Source organism: Schistocerca piceifrons, chromosome X (assembly GCF_021461385.2).
Source record: "Schistocerca piceifrons isolate TAMUIC-IGC-003096 chromosome X, iqSchPice1.1, whole genome shotgun sequence".
Lineage (NCBI taxonomy): Eukaryota > Metazoa > Arthropoda > Insecta > Orthoptera > Acrididae > Schistocerca > Schistocerca piceifrons.
In genome coordinates, this window is record NC_060149.1 from 167,813,567 (window position 1) to 167,830,202 (window position 16,636).

General features: G+C 43.7%; 1 protein-coding gene and 1 pseudogene across 1 annotated transcript in view; both read left to right on the forward strand.

The window, feature by feature from the left end:
- Positions 1 to 16,636, forward strand: part of LOC124722080 (glutamate [NMDA] receptor subunit 1) — a 350,427-nt gene that overhangs the window by 168,344 nt on the left and 165,447 nt on the right. The gene's annotated exons all lie outside the window — the stretch shown is intronic.
- On the forward strand, positions 6,213 to 6,330 carry LOC124723611 (annotated as a pseudogene).

The window sequence follows — 16,636 nt, forward strand, 5'->3', positions numbered from 1 at the left end:
GTTGCTGTAACCGTTCGCATGGACACTGCCTGTAGATGCTGCAATTCGGCTGTTAGACTGTCTGGGTCCAAGATTTCGTGTGCACTGCGCACTAGTGTGCTTAGGACACCTACTCGTTGTGATGGTGCATGACACCTGGCGGCATCCAAGTAGAAATCTGTATACGTCGGTTTACAGTAGATGCTGTGTTCGCCTGGACCTTAAGGTAGTCTTTAAGTCCACAAGGAAGGAAAGGCACTCTGCCCAATTGTTAGTAATACAGGCATACCAACATATGAATTAGTTAAACAACTAACAAAGATATTCATCCCCTTTGCCAGTACCAGTGTGGAATAAGGCACATTTCATCCAGCAGCTTCAGAAATTTCGACTGGGCCAAGAAGAGCTAACGGTGTGCTTTAACGTAACTGTTTGTACTTGTGCTTATGTTAACCTACTTTTTATTTGAAGGAAAGTACTAGGAACAGACGAAGTGGCGATCAGCTGCCCGCTATCATCAGTCGTGGCCAAAATATTTACGGAGGCATTCAAGAAAGAAGCCCTTGAGTTTTTTTAATATGTACATGATACATTCGTAATGTGGCCACACGGGTGACATCATTTACAATACTTCCTACAAAGCCTGAATTCGCTGCACCTAACATCAAAATCCTGATGGAGACAGAAGAAATAGTGAACTTTCACTTCTGTATGTGATCGTCAAATGAAGTACAGATAACACGCTAGGAGAAAGCGTATACCATAAACTGGCATTTGCACTTGCAGCTGTCATGCATCTTCGCAACAAGAAAATGTTCTAACAAGGGAACCTCCCCATCGCACCCCCCTCAGATTTCGTTATAAGTTGGCACAGTGGATAGGCCTTGAAAAACTAAACACAGATCAATCGAGAAAACAGGAAGAAGTTGTGTGGAACTATGAAAAAATAAGCAAAATATACAAACTGAGTAGTCCAGGCGAAGATAGCCAACATCATGCACAATGTGACCTTACGAGCGCTGTGGTCCCGTGGTTAGCGTGAGCAACTGCGAAACGAGAGGTTCTTGGTTCAAATCACCCTAGAGCGAAAAATTTTTCTTTATTTTCGCAAAGTTATGATCTGTCCATTTGTTCATTGACGTCTCTGTTCACTGTAATAAGTTTAGTGTTTGTGTTTTTCGACCGCACCGCAAAACCGTGCGATTAGTAGACGAAAGGACGTGACTCTTCAATGAGAACCGAAAACATTTGATCGCAAGGTCATAGGTCAACCGATTCCTCCACAGGAAAACACGTCTGATATATTCTATACGACACTGGTGACGGTATGTGCGTCACATGACAGGAATATGTTGTCCACCCACATAACTTGTACACTTGGCGAATGGGTAAAAACATTCTCCTATGTTGCCCTATTTAGGTTTTCTTGTGGTTATGATAATTACTCCCAAAAAAGTGATGAAAATATAAGAGTTTGTCACATAAACTGCAACAAATGAATCCAACAGTTTCACAGGCGCTCACTTTTCCTTGTACTCTGTCAAAACATATGTTTTTAACGCTTTCAAATTTTTCCGTGTGTAGACCGAGAAATACTGCATATGACCAAGCAAATCTGAACATGTCCTGGAATTTTGGAGAGCGAAGTTGATTATGTGTGAGTGCCTGAACTTTGATAATTGTCTGAAAATAAAAAATTAAAATTTTCGCTCGAAGGAAGACTTGAACCAAGGATCTGTTGCTCCGCAGCTGCTCACGCTATCAACGGGACCATGGCGCTCCTGAGTTCAGTCTGTCCCAGATGTTGCATATCATTCGCATGGATTACTCAGTTTGTATATTTTGCTTAATTTTTCAGAGTTCTACACAACTTCTTCCTGTTTTCTCGACTGATCTGTGTTCAGTTTTTCAAGGCCTATCCACTGTGCCAACTTATAACTAAATCTGAGGGGAGTGCGATGGGGAGGTTCCCTTGTAAGCACACTAGTGCACAGGGCACGCGAATTCTCGGACGAGGACGGTCAAACAGTGAAATTGCAGAACCTGCAGGCAGTATTCCATACAAACGGTTACACCAACTGCCAAATACAACGTGTCATGAGACCAAAGTAGCTGAGATCACAGCCTGCTGTGGACAAAGGGACACTTGCAAGATCACCACAAGGCTCCAAATGGCTCTGAGCACTATGGGACTCAACTGCTGAGGTCATTAGTCCCCTAGAACTTTGAACTAGTTAAACCTAACTAACCTAAGGACATCACAAACATCCATGCCCGAGGCAGGATTCGAACCTGCGACCTTAGCGGTCTTGCGGTTCCAGACTGCAGCGCCTTTAACCGCACGGCCACTTCGGCCGGCCCACAAGGCTCCAAATTGAAGTTCGATAGAAGAGTTAACTCTAGCTGGGTCTACGTGAGACATAACTCCCATGAACCCAATTATTTCTTAAAATTGTTACACAGCGGAAATGCTAGTTTTTTAATGACAATTAATTGTTTAAATAATAAGAAACCAGGCCCAAGTAAACGGGTTACAGCCTCGGTACCTCTACTTTTACAGTATGTAGCATGAAATGAGATATAATTTCTATATACTTACGTTGAATTCAAGGGACAGTGGAATTACAAGATTTATTTTCTCTGTATGCGTTCACATGATGTCAACAAAGTACAGTTATTTGATGTCACAAAATCTGATGCAATAATGAGATCATACCATAAACAAACGTTCATACAGATAATTAGCACAGTACAAGGGCCACGAAACCATTCTGGTAATAGTCGCGCAAGTTAATAATACCATATTGGATATGAAAGATAACCACAGAATTTATCATTAGTAGCTGGTTGTGTGAGTGATTGCACGAATCTGACCACGATGTTATCCATAGTCCCAGGCACCACACTTTACCCAGCAATTCATTGGTGACCCACACGAACATTTACATGTAAGAAACGATGGTTACAAATTGAATAAAATCGATGGTCTGATCGCACCTAAGTTTAACCCCGTGCCGGAGACACATCTTACCAACTGACTGCTGAAAAATAAAGGTGCAAGACGTGCACTTCCGCAACTGGATGATCCTCAGACATCAATTGATGGATGGTCAGATTTTCCTCATCTCGGATGTCCTTCACATCTACAAACGTCACCTGTTTGAAATTTTCTAGTTCCGGAGCGAGCACAAAAAGTGCTTAAAGAAACTCAAGACCTGAGACAATTACACTCCAAGAGTGCTTTTCACCTTATCCTCCGAGGCTCCTCAGCTTCTCCACTCCAGAGTTCTGCACCTTCCTCTATCAGTCGGAGGCATAGCTCTCAAACTTCTGTCCAATGGAATGTTTAACGACAAAGTTACATCTCCTACCTACAGACGTTTTCTGAATGAATCGATGGGCAACATTCCAACACATCAAAAAACATGTGTACAAGTATTTCCCATGCTCAATCCAACTGGCACTTTCTGCTCCCAAAAAACAGAATACAAAGTATTTTACAAAAATGCGTCTGTTTCTCACTGAACACTGAAAGATCCTATCTAGGTGAAAACAATTTCAGCAAGCATTCCAGACGGCATCCTTTGAAAAATATTATCTGGCCCAGCTGAAATACGAGCACTGTCCATATCTACGTTTCTTGAGAAAGCCCCGAATCCACAGGTACTACTCCATTGTACAGACGAGGAACGCTGCTGATAGCATCATCCTGGCGCCTGCTATTGCAGCACTCAGCCGTTGTTGACTCCCTGCTGCCCTAGAAATCTTCCCTTCAGGATGGCCACCAGGTCTATGGCGACCAACTTCCTCCTTCCGCTTGTTCCCGCTGCTCACCCAGAATCACAAAACTAGCATGCAGTTGGCGGTACAAAGAACATGCACTATCTGCGCTTGAATCTACAAGAAATTAGAAGGAAAAGATGAAGTGAAACTGCGGGTGGATAACGTAACCACTCACCAATTCTTGTGAATCAGTTTAACATCACAAGCACCATCTCGTCAGTTTTTCGAAAAACATATCAACATGAAGAAATGAATTCAAAATGACAGGACACAGCCCAGCCTCAGGCAGACTCCTCTCGTCACTTCAGCAATCGGGACAAAAATTTATTTGGGGAATGTTACACTGAACAAGGTATGATGTGCCATCACCAAATCAATTTTTCCTTTAGCCCTTGACCCCACTGAAATAAATTATCAGGTAAAGAAGCCAGAAGGTTCCCTTGCCAATATCTAAATGAGCTGCTCATATCACAATCATACACTTGAGCCATCAGTTCATTCATACACAGTGCTGGACAGTCTCCTCAATAGTTTCATCATTGTTACATTACTCAAAATGGCGGATAGTTACACTAGCTGCATTTACATTTGATAATCTTTACAATAGTAGGGTGATCGAACACACCGTCGTGTGTATTTACTTTATAAATTTTGAACTCTCTGGTCCTATCAACATTAACACTCCTCGATTACCAGATTCACACAAATTGCTTGGTCACAGAGCGGCAATAAAGGCAGTCACTCATTAATTTAACAGTATTCAACTGCTACTGCGAAATACATACACTAATGTTCACACTCACCACCTGAAACGCACTATTCATTAGACGAGGAACCAACATTAACCAAACGTATTCAGAATTTAAATTACTTATACAGAACGAAAAATAATATTGACTAACACGTAATAGACGGAAATGAACCGAGAGATAATTGTTGCCATAAACGTCCAAATACATACCACAATCGCAAAAATCGGTTCCTAGAACATACATCTTCATAAACACTCTAAATTAATATACGCAACATTGAATACAATCTATTAACTGACTCGTGTGTTTGACAAAACACTAGTTGTATATTCCTGACATTGTTAGTCTGGGGGGCAATCTGCAGTGTGTGATAAATGAAGGAAACTTTACACGCCAAAATCGTTGCAAAGCATTTTATTGGATGATCGGTTTCGACACAGCTATGCTATCATCATCTAAACTTACGCTATAACATTTTCACAACATATTGTCTGTAAGTATTGCAAGTCCCACTACCAAGAAGAACACTACGCAACGGCGTTTCCAATATAAAAGTTTTATGTACAAACATAAGTGTAACTCTGTTGCGCCTTTACATATGTTCATTTTCACAACCAGCTGGCAGTTATCAGCATTTTCTCTTCTTTACAATGTATCTGATTTCAATTTTATCAAACAAGTGGAACTACTCCATTTGCACTATGTGTTTTATAGTTTATTCTGCGTGACACTTGATATGTTTTGACATCGTCTAAGGTTTGTTTGGAAACCTTCACTTCAAGATATCAGGAGATTTGAAACACCATGCCTCAACAAACGGTTAGCTACATTTACTTCAGTGGAGGGATAAAAACCAATCTTACATAATGGCCTCATATATCGTCTTTCGCATAGAAGTAATGATGAAGGAGCCGGAGAAAATGCAGAATCTGCAGTTGTTCGACGAATCTGAAAGCAATATGCACAGCACTAAATACAACACACGAACTGAATCATGTGTTAAATAAAACACTAGCTACATATTCCCGAGATTGTCGGTCTGGGGGCATCTGCTGTGTATGATATCTGCAGGGAACTTAATAAGCCAAGATTGATGAAAAGCATGATCACCGGTCTCCACAGGATTATACTGTCATCATTAGATTCTATGCTATAAAATTATTACAACTTTATGTTCATCTGTGTTGCCAGTTGTTTCACACTGTATATGCACATCCCACTACCATTAAGATCACTACACATTAGTATATCAAACATAGAACTGTTATGTACAAACATAAACTTAACGATATTGAGCTGGTTACAAATGTTCACCACCAGCTGGCACTTTTCAGTTTGTATTCAAAGTGTTTTCTTTCTTTTGTAATTTGTCTGATTTTGGATTTGTCAAGCAACTGGAGTTTCTCTGTTTGCTGCAGCTCTTTTACCATTTCTTCCGCACGAAATTCTACATATTCCGCCATTGTATGACTTTAGTTTTGGCCCTTAACTTCAAAATATCAGGAGAATTGAATTAACTACACCACAACAAACTATTAGCTATATATTTGCTTCAATAATTCCCGATTCGAACCAACACTGTCATAACATTATGGTGTTATGACAGTGTTGGTCTAGTGAACTGGGATATATTGAAGGAATTATTTATGCATGAACGTTTGTTGTGGTGTAGATAATTCAATTCTCCTTATATTGAGAGGCAACGGCCTTGCCGCGGTGGATACACCGGTTCCCGTGAGATCACCGAAGTCAAGCGCTGTCGGGCGTGGTCGGTACTTGGATGGGTGACCATCCAGGCCGCCATGCGCTGTTGCCATTTTTCGGGGTGCACTCAGCCTCGTGATGCCAATTGAGGAGCTACTCACCCCAATAGTAGCGGCTTCGGTCAAGAATACCATCATAACGACCGGGAGAGCGGTGTGCTGACCACACGCCCCTCCTATCCGCATCCTCAGTTGAGGATGACACGGCGGTCGGATGGTCCCGGTAGGCCACTCGTGGCCTGAAGACTGAGTGCTTTTTATATTGAGAAGTGAAGGGTACGGAACTAAACTTTCCAATGGCGGGATGTGGAGTTTCGGGCGGAATTAATGGTAAAAGAGCTGGTGCAAATGGAGAAGCTCCAGTTGGGGGACAAGAGAGGTGCCTCCACGTGCGGTGTTCTTACCACGAAGCAAAACACCCGGCGTCCCCTGGTAACAGTGCCATTGGCCTGGCCAAACCTCTCGCCACGATGACAACCAATGATTTACACAATATATTCTTTTAAGACCACCCGTTAGGCTAAACTCGATTACATCGAGAGATTTTCAACAGCCAAATCAGTTTTATTGGTATCAATTTTATTTATCTGACATATATCACAAACATGACTGTAATAATTTATGCATACAAGAAACACAACGTAGTACAAACGACTGCCGACCAAGAATTGATGGCGTGAGACTAGTTACATAGAAAGACCTCACTCGAAGTGTGGAAGTGCAACAGTCTGCAAACGAAGCCTAGTGATAAAATCCGTTTGTCTAGCAGATGGTGACTACATCAAAAGCCTAACTATAGAACGTGACAAATACGATGAAACTTCTGTCTACATACAATCTGTCGCTAATATTGTGCTACAACCACCAGGAAATCATCACAACTAGAAAATCAAGTAATTATCGGTGAATTCAGCAGCCACCACATTGATTAGGGATATAATGCGTGTAACAACAATTAACTTGAAGTTGAGTTGTGGGCAGAGGACCAACAACACAAACTCATTAATCACCGAAACAAACCAAAGATATTCTATTGGTGTCGATGGGAGAAGATCTACAACCCTGCTCTCCTTTTTGCATCTGTGAAATCAGTCAAATAATAAAAAGCAGCAGTACCCTTCACACAAGACATATCAGTTATGTGCACCATTAAAACCGTTTTACAACCTCAAGTCGCACACTTCAGCTGTAGATTCAACTTTAAAAAGGACAAGTGAGATGTCTTGCCGAAATTGTTGAAGACATAGTGCTGGAAATAGATTCCCATCCAAAAAAACTGCAATGGATTCTTCAAGCTCTTGCTTAAAGCTGCTTGTCAGAACATCCAAAGGGGCGGCAGAACCAGCTACACATCATGACACATCAAAAGAGCTACTATGCATTCTTCAATCTCCCGATTAAACCTGCGCGTCAGAGCATCCTAATGGCCTACAGAACCAGCTACACACCATGACGATGTGGAACTATACGCCGGATACTGCACAGTTTTAAAGTGGACCCTCTCTGATGCAAAGATGGGTAAGACGCTAGTGCAGAGAATAGGTCCCACTCGCAGAACTGAGTTGTGTAGGCTCGTGACAGACATCGACGTTACTCACAACAACAAGAACGCATCGCCCACAATAAAGACATTATCCAATGGCCCTCACAAACCTTTACGATTAAGAAACGTCACTGCAAGTGAAATCGCCCATCAACGTCTACTTACTGGGAAGTGCAGCAAGAAACGCCTGAAGACTACTTGTAAAGTAACAAGCGATATAAAATCAGAAACTGACAGCATCTGCCACCCCATCACAACAGAAGAGATCGCTAATTGTATCCGAGCTCTAAAAGATGGTAAAACATTTGGGGCAGACAAGGTACGTGTAGAAATGCTATCACTGCCTCTAAAGGAGTACTGGCTGCCTCCGCCAAATTTTCAACAACACACTGGGAATGTTCAACATTTCTAAGCACTGGAGACAAGCTCATGATGTCGTTCTGATCAAGCCACGAAAATCATCAGACGACCCAAAAAAATTTCCGGCCTATATCTTTGTTCTTCCATCCGTTCGAACTACTTGAACGAATTCTTCTAGCTGATCTCACCCCAATCATAGAAGATAAGCTCATAAAAGAACAAGCTGGCTTCGGACCTGGTCGGTCTTGCACAAGGCAGGTACTGAATCTTACCCACTATATCGAGGACGGCTTAGAGAAAGGTCTTGCCACCGGTGTTTTCCTTTGTTGACCTGAGTGAGGCCTACGACACGGTAGACATTAGGACACTTGTACCAGAGGTGTCACAAGAAAAGATTATGGCTTCATGAAGATCACTGCAGAGCTTCTCAACAGCAGAAGATCCTATGTTAGTTTCCAAAACATCAAAATTTAGTGGTGCAAAACAAAAATGCTCATCCCCAAGGAAGCTTACTTGCTTCCAAACTATTTAACGTGTACGCCAACGACCAACCAAGTAATAACGCTTGAACCTAATTTGTTTATGCTGACGATATGGCCCCCTCTGCCCACCATAAGACATCTGAAAGCGTTCAAAGACAGCTTCCGTCTGTCCCTGAAGACATCGGAAATTATTAAGAGGCCAACAGCCCGAAGCAAAACGGTAGTTAGCACTTTCCATCTCTGTAAAAAATATGCAAACTAAAGTTTAAAAGTCTCACAGCAGGGAACTACTCTCAGTTACTGCTCAGCCCCAAGTTACCTCAGGGTTATTCTTAATACAAGTTTGACATTCAAGGAACATTGTGACAGAGCCATAACGAAGGTCGCAGCACAAATCAGTATCGTAAAAAAAACTCTAAAGTCTCAAAGGCGCAAGTTGGGAAGAAGCACACATGGCTTTAGCCTTCTGCTATCCAGAAGGACAATATGATTCCCCTGTATTGTATCAGTCCAGCCAGTAGAGCCAGGTTGATATTGCTCTTTACCAAACTCGCCGCCAGGCGACAAGATACTTGACACTAAACCTGGCCGGATTAGCTCCACCCGTTATCAGGCGGGTAGTAACAGCGAAATCTGAGCAAAGTCTACACTGATGACAGACAGCCCCTATATCGACGTGAACCTGTTGCTCGACGCCTTCGCAGCAGATAAAGCTTCGTCTCAAGTACCTCAACCTTAATGAAGTCAAAGGTAGATGAGTTTCAACAGTGGCAGGAAAAACTAAAAGTAGTTGGATACCACCGAAAGAGGAGCTACACCCAGGAAATAGCCTGTCATGACCAACACGGAGATCACTAAATCGTCTTCGCGTGAGCTTTGGTCGAAGTAAAACTTCCATGTTAAAATGGGGACTCTGCAATAACCAAGATGTGTTCCGTGCATGTGGGGCTGAGCAGACGGTGGTTCATTCCCTTCATTGCCCTGTTTACTCTACCTCGTCAGTCATCACGATCCAAGAGGACTGGGCATCAGCAAGGTCAACAACAATGCTCCTTGCTGAGGCGCTACGCTTCATTGAAATGGTTGAAATGGTTGTCATCGACACGCTAAAAACAAGAAGTTGTTTGACAAATCCAAAATCAATATACACAACACTGAATGCAACATATTAACTGAATCACGTTTTAAACCAAATACTAGTTACATATTCGTGACATTGTCCGCCTGGGGGCGATCGACCCTGTATGATAACTGGAGGAAACATCAGAAGCCAAGATCGCTAGAAAAGCATTTTATTGGATGACCAGCTTCGACAGAGTTATGCTGTCGTCATGGGATAGGATGCTTTTAAAATTTTTATAACATGGTGTCCATCATTCTTCCATGTCGCTTAACATTGCATATGCACTTCGCACTACCTCATGCACCACTAGACATCGGCATATTCTTTCATCACTTCTTCTGTGCGAAATTCCACATATTCCTCCACCTGAGTAAGATTGAGGGTGATGTTCGGGTGAATTGGGATATATATATATATATATATATATATATATATATATATATATATATATATATAGAGTAAGGCACTAACTATTGCCACCAAGACTAACTCCGAAAGTACTAACTCCGAAAGTATGACAGGAGCTGAAAAGTTTGTGGGACAAATGTTGCATGGGACAATGAGGGACATAATGTGACGTTGTTTGTTTGTTTCTAGGTGGGATCGCGTTAGCGATATGAAGATTAGCTTCGTTTTTTAAATGGGATGCTATGGTTTGGTACTTATTTTCTGATAGCGCCTATCGAGCCGAAGCCAATGTTTCGTAACAGTAAGGTCTTTGAAGGTCAACGAAGGTCACGAAGGTGGCATGAACGGCCATTTACAGAAGGTGTTCGAAGTGATGATCATTGATATCAATGCATTGGCGCAATCTTCTTATCGTAGACTGTGAGGTGTTCCTTCTCACATCAGCACTTATCGAAGCATATGCTCTGACAATTCTCTCTCGCATATCTTCAGGTGTAGTTGGAACGTCTTTATAAACAATGTCTTTCACGAATCCCCACAAGAAAAAATCTAGAGGCGTCAAGTCTGGCGAAGGAACCGGCCACGATACATCTCCTCCGCGTCAAATCCAACGATTTGGAAATTGTTTGTGCAACTCATTTCTAGCCATCAGCGAAAAATGTGCCGGACACACATCGTGTTGATACCACATTCCGTTCCTTGTTCCTAAAGATATTTCTTTAAATAACAGACCTAATGTTTCTTCCATGAATGTGATGTATTTCCTACCATTAAGATTTCCTTCGATGAAATAGGGGCCTATAATTGTGCCCTCCAGAATCCCACACCATACATTCACCGACAACGGTTTTTGGTGTGCAACTTGCCGCAGCCAACATGGATTTTCAGTTGCCCAATAGTGCATGTTATGCAAATTAACATTTCGATGATTCGTGAATGTAGCCTCGTCAGTAAATAAAATCAAATTAATAACTGTGTCATCCCTCTGGATCTGATGTTGAGCCCATCGGCAGAATTCAATGCGACGCATACAATCCATACCAGTTAATTCTTGGTGAAGACTGATATGATAAGGATGATACACTCCTGGAAATGGAAAAAAGAACACATTGACACCGGTGTGTCAGACCCACCATACTTGCTCCGGACACTGCGAGAGGGCTGTACAAGCAATGATCACACGCACGGCACAGCGGACACACCAGGAACCGCGGTGTTGGCCGTCGAATGGCGCTAGCTGCGCAGCATTTGTGCACCGCCGCCGTCAGTGTCAGCCAGTTTGCCGTGGCATACGGAGCTCCATCGCAGTCTTTAACACTGGTAGCATGCCGCGACAGCGTGGACGTGAACCGTATGTGCAGTTGACGGACTTTGAGCGAGGGCGTATAGTGGGCATGCGGGAGGCCGGGTGGACGTACCGCCGAATTGCTCAACACGTGGGGCGTGAGGTCTCCACAGTACATCGATGTTGTCGCCAGTGGTCGGCGGAAGGTGCACGTGCCCGTCGACCTGGGACCGGACCGCAGCGACGCACGGATGCACGCCAAGACCGTAGGATCCTACGCAGTGCCGTAGGGGACCGCACCGCCACTTCCCAGCAAATTAGGGACACTGTTGCTCCTGGGGTATCGGCGAGGACCATTCGCAACCGTCTCCATGAAGCTGGGCTACGGTCCCGCACACCGTTAGGCCGTCTTCCGCTCACGCCCCAACATCGTGCAGCCCGCCTCCAGTGGTGTCGCGACAGGCGTGAATGGAGGGACGAATGGCGACGTGTCGTCTTCAGCGATGAGAGTCGCTTCTGCCTTGGTGCCAATGATGGTCGTATGCGTGTTTGGCGCCGTGCAGGTGAGCGCCACAATCAGGACTGCATACGACCGAGGCACACAGGGCCAACACCCGGCATCATGGTGTGGGGAGCGATCTCCTACACTGGCCGTACACCACTGGTGATCGTCGAGGGGACACTGAATAGTGCACGGTACATCCAAACCGTCATCGAACCGATCGTTCTACCATTCCTAGACCGGCAAGGGAACTTGCTGTTCCAACAGGACAATGCACGTCCGCATGTATCCCGTGCCACCCAACGTGCTCTAGAAGGTGTAAGTCAACTACCCTGGCCAGCAAGATCTCCGGATCTGTCCCCCATTGAGCATGTTTGGGACTGGATCAAGCGTCGTCTCACGCGGTCTGCACGTCCAGCACGAACGCTGGTCCAACTGAGGCGCCAGGTGGAAATGGCATGGCAAGCCGTTCCACAGGACTACATCCAGCATCTCTACGATCGTCTCCATGGGAGAATAGCAGCCTGCATTGCTGCGAAAGGTGGATATACACTGTACTAGTGCCGACATTGTGCATGCTCTGTTGCCTGTGTCTATGTGCCTGTGGTTCTGTCAGTGTGACCACGTGATGTATCTGACCCCAGGAATGTGTCAATAAAGTTTCCCCTTCCTGGGACAATGAATTCACGGTGTTCTTATTTCAATTTCCAGGAGTGTATTTATGACGATTCAGAACACGAACAACACTAACCTGGCTCATGTCAGCGTCCCTTGCGATTTGACGAGAACTAACACAAGGATCTCGAACCACAGTGGCAAGAGTACAAAATTCCGCTTCCTCGTTAGTAACTTCCCTTTGCCGGATATATTTCCGATGTGTTAAAGATCCAATTGTTCTCAATTTATCATACACATATTTAAATGTACGACGTGTAGGGTGACTACGTTGAGGATACCTTTCAGCGTATAAGTCCCTAGTTCTCACTGAATTTCGTTGACCTACTCCGTAAATGAGAAGCCTATCGATTTGTTCTTCCAAGGAATACATCATTCACATTCGCTTGATTCGACGATACTAGTCTTACCGTTCCTATTAGTGTTGTATTTCGAAACAAATCGAATGATGTTTGCATGTCAATGGCACGTTAGATGGATACGCCGTATTAGGCTAATATTTACTATTTGCACGATATACGAGAGAGAATTGTCAGAGCGTGTGCTTCGATAAGTGCCGAAGTCATAAGTAATACCATTCAATCCGTGATAAGAAGATTGCAGCACTGCACTAATACCAATGGTCATCACTTCGAACACCTTCTGTAAATGGACCTTCATGCCGCCTTTTTGACCTTCGTCCACCTTCAAACACCTTACTGTTACATATCATTGGATTCATCTCGATAGCTTCTATCAGAAAATAAGTATCAAACTATAGCATCCCACTTTAAAAAAAAGTTGACCTTCATATCTCCGACGCGACCCCACCTAGCAACAAAAGACCAACATCATATTGTGACCCCCGTTGTCCCATGCAACATTTGTCCCCATAAACTTTTCAGCGACTATCATATTTTTTGGAGTTATTCTATCTGGCGATAGTTAATGACTCACCCTGTATAGCTAATCGTTTGTTGAGGTGTAGGCAATTTAATACTCCCGATATTTTCAAGTGGAGGGTTCAAACAAACCTTATACAAGTGGCAGAATATGTGGAGCTTGCCACAATAAATAGTAAGAGTTGGAGCAAATGGAGATGCTCAAGTTGATTGATAAACCCGATATAAATGTAAGCAACAATAAATACAACATGTTAACTGAATCATGTGTCAGATAAAACGCTAGCTATATTTTGCTGACATTGTCACTCTGAGGCTCTCCAGTGTATGATAATTGAAGGGAACTTCACAAGCCAATACCGTTAAAATGGTATTTGATGGATGACAAGTTTCGACAGAGGTGTGCACTCATCTTCGGATCTTACACTATAAAATTTTTACAACATATTATCTATCAGTGTTAGAAGTCGGTTCACACAGTTTATGCACTTCCCACTACCATGGAAATCACTACATATCGATAGCCAGATACAAAAGTACTATGAAGAAACATAAAATTAACTACACACATCAAAAAAAGTTTTGCATCACCCCGGTTTCATGAACTCCTGAGATATACGTTGACTGTGGATATTGTATCACAGACACTGTCCCTTTGACTGTTCAGAGGTGTCACTAAACCCGCCAAAAGATGTAAACAACGATGCATGAGCAGCGCCTATTAGATGGAGGGGGGCCCGACAGCCGATCTGCTACGGTCGCAGGTTCGAATCCTGCCTCGGGCATGGATGTATGTGATGTCCTTAGGTTAGTTAGGTTTAAGTAGTTCTGAGTTCTAGGGGACTGATGACCACAGATGTTAAGTCCCATAGTGCCCGGAGCCATTTGAACCATTCGACAGCCGATCTGTTCGAGCCATTCCACCAGGAAGGAGGTACACGGCTCGTGTTGTCTGTAGTTCAACCATGCCTATACGGTCAATACCGCCGTTCGATCGCGTCCGCATTGTTACTTTGTGCCAGAAAGGGCTCTCAAAAAGGGAGGTGTCCAGGCGTCTTGGAGTGAACCAAAGCGGTGTTGTTCGGATATGGAGGATATACAGAGAGACAGGAACTGCCGATTACATGCCTCGCTCAGGCCACCCAAGGGCTACTACTGCAGTGGATGAGCGCTACCTACGGATTATGGCTCGGAGAAACCCCTACTTCAACTCCATCATGTTGAATAATGCTTTTCGTGCAGCCACAGGACGTCGTGTTATGACTCAAACTGTACGCAATAGGCTGCATGATGCGCAACTTCACTCCCGACGTCCATGACGAGATCCAACTTTGCAACCGCGATACTATGCACCGCGGTACAAATGGGCCCAACAACATGCCGAATGGACCGCTCAGGACTGGCATCACGTTCTCTTCACCAATGAGTGTTGCATATGCCTTCAACCAGACAATCGTCGGAGACGTGTTTGGAGGCAACCCGGTCATGCTGAACGACTTAGACACACTGTCCAGCGAGTGCAGAAAGGTGGAGGTTCTCTGCTGTTTTGGGGTGGCATTATGTGGGGCCGACGTACGGTGCTGGTGGTCATGGAATGCGCCGTAACGGCTGTACGATACGTGAATGCCATCCTCCGACCGATAGTGCAATCATATCGGCAGCATATTGGCGAGGCATTCATCTTCATGGACGACAATTCGCGCCCCCCATCGTGCACATCTTGTGAATGACTTCCTTGAGGATAAAGACATCGCTCGACTAGAATGGCCAGCATGTTCTCCAGACATGAACCCTATCGAAATTGTCAGGGATAGATTGAAAAGGGCTGTTCAAGGACGACGTGACCCACCAACCACTCGGAGGGCTCCACGCCGAATCGCCATTGAGGAGTGGGATAATCAATGTAAGAGGACGTGCTGCTTGGTATTAGAGGTACCGGTGTGTACAGCAATCTGGACCACCACCACCTCCGAAGGTCTCACTGTATGGTGGTACAACATGCAATATTTGGTTTTCATGAGCAACAAAAGGGGCAGAAACGATGTTTATGTTGATCTCTATTCCAATTATCTGTACAGTTGCGGAAGTCTCGGAACCGAGGTGATGCAAAACTTTTTTTTATGTGTGTATACTGCGTTGATGACAGATGCACATCTTCACCACTAGCTGGCTATGATTAGTTTGTATACAAAGTCTTTACATTGCTTTATAATTCGTCTGATTTCTGATTTTTCAAAAAAGAACTGGAGCTTCTACATTTGCTCTAGCTCTTTCACCATTTCGTCCTTGTGGAACTCCACATATCCCGCAATGTTTTAGTTGACCACTTCACTTCAAAATTTCAGGAGAATTGAATAACCAACACCACAACAAACGATTAGGTACATATTTCCTTCAATGTACCCCAAATTAACTGGACAAACACTGTCATAACACTGCGTTTGTTGTGGTGGGACGTAGACAGTCGTTTTTCCCTCGCGCTATTTGCGACTGGAACAGGAAAGGAAATGACTAGTAGTGTGGTACAGGGTACCTACCCTCCGTTACGCATCGTACGGTGGGTTGCGTAGTATCTATGTAGATGTGGATGAAGATGTGATACCACCACAGTGTTACTAACACCAGAGTGTTATGACTGCGTTGGCTTATTGAACTGGAGATATATTCAAGGAAAGGTGTCCAGTGGTGGAATACATGGAGCTTCCCTGGGAGGAGATGATAAAAGAGCTGAACAAATGAATAAGCTAATGTGGTTTCATATATCCGATGTCAATATACACAACACTGTATGCAGCGTACGAACTGCATCGTGTGTTAAACAAAAAACTGTTTGCAGTTTTGGTGTGGGGTAGATTTGCAATACACATTCTGTATATTATTAAATTCTCCTGATATTTTGAAGCGAATCGTTCAAAACTAACTTTATACAACGGCAGAATCTGTGGAACTTCGTGTGGAAGAACTGGGGCATACTTAGGAAGTACAGTTGTTAGACAAATCCGAAATCAATAATCAATGTACACAGCACTGAATTGAACATATTAACTGAATCATGTGCTAAGCAAATCACTAGCTACATATTCCCGAAAATATCAGGCTG